The sequence below is a fragment of the Pan paniscus genome, chromosome 6 (genome assembly GCF_029289425.2).
Source record: "Pan paniscus chromosome 6, NHGRI_mPanPan1-v2.0_pri, whole genome shotgun sequence".
Classification (NCBI taxonomy): Eukaryota; Metazoa; Chordata; class Mammalia; order Primates; family Hominidae; genus Pan; species Pan paniscus.
The window spans coordinates 143,047,360-143,048,021 of record NC_073255.2 but is presented as its reverse complement, the minus strand read 5'-3'; the positions used below and the strand labels follow the sequence as shown (position 1 = coordinate 143,048,021).

Here is a 662-nt window from a genome sequence, read left to right as displayed (position 1 = left end):
TTTCAAGATTTGCTTTTCTTTTGGCTATAATTGGCATCATTAATATAATTGTGTGACTTTCACTTCATAGCTTGCTGCTCTTTATGATGTCTTTATGTACCCTTTTATCTCTCAGGGTCATGTTTATTTGTTTATAAAAATTGTGGTAAAATATAACAAAATTTACCATTTTGGCCATTTTTAACTGTACAGTTCAGTGACATTAAGTACATTCACATTGTTGTTCAGCCCTCATCACTATCCATCTCCAGAATCTTTTTAACCAGCCCCTGAAAACAATATGAAACACTTCAGGAATTTTTGTGTCCTCTTTGCACAGGGGCCATGCTAATCTCTCAGTCTCATTCCAATTTTGGTATATGTGCTGCAAAGCAAGGGGGCCTTGTGTTTAAGTCACTGGTTTTCTAACTCTTGGCTCCCCTCCCCATTCTCTAGCTTTCCTTCTGTGATCTGCTGCCTTCAGCTCAGTAATGAATTGGAGTGTCCCAGTCATACCTATGCCTGCTCAGGATCGTGAGGGAGAGGAAGGAGAAAAAGGCATGATTCTTTATCAAGTGGCCTGGCTTGGATCTTATCTCTGCTTTCTGCTCCCACCAACAACCCAGGAATCAGAGCAAGGAGACAGGAGAAGGTTCACAAACTCCCTAATTGAAATCTGAATC

General features: G+C 40.3%; 1 pseudogene; it reads right to left on the bottom strand.

Annotated features, from left to right (window-relative positions):
• Window positions 1-274: 274 nt before the first annotated feature.
• Window positions 275-375, bottom strand: LOC112440531 (U6 spliceosomal RNA; annotated as a pseudogene).
• Between the last annotated feature and the right edge of the window lie 287 nt (window positions 376-662).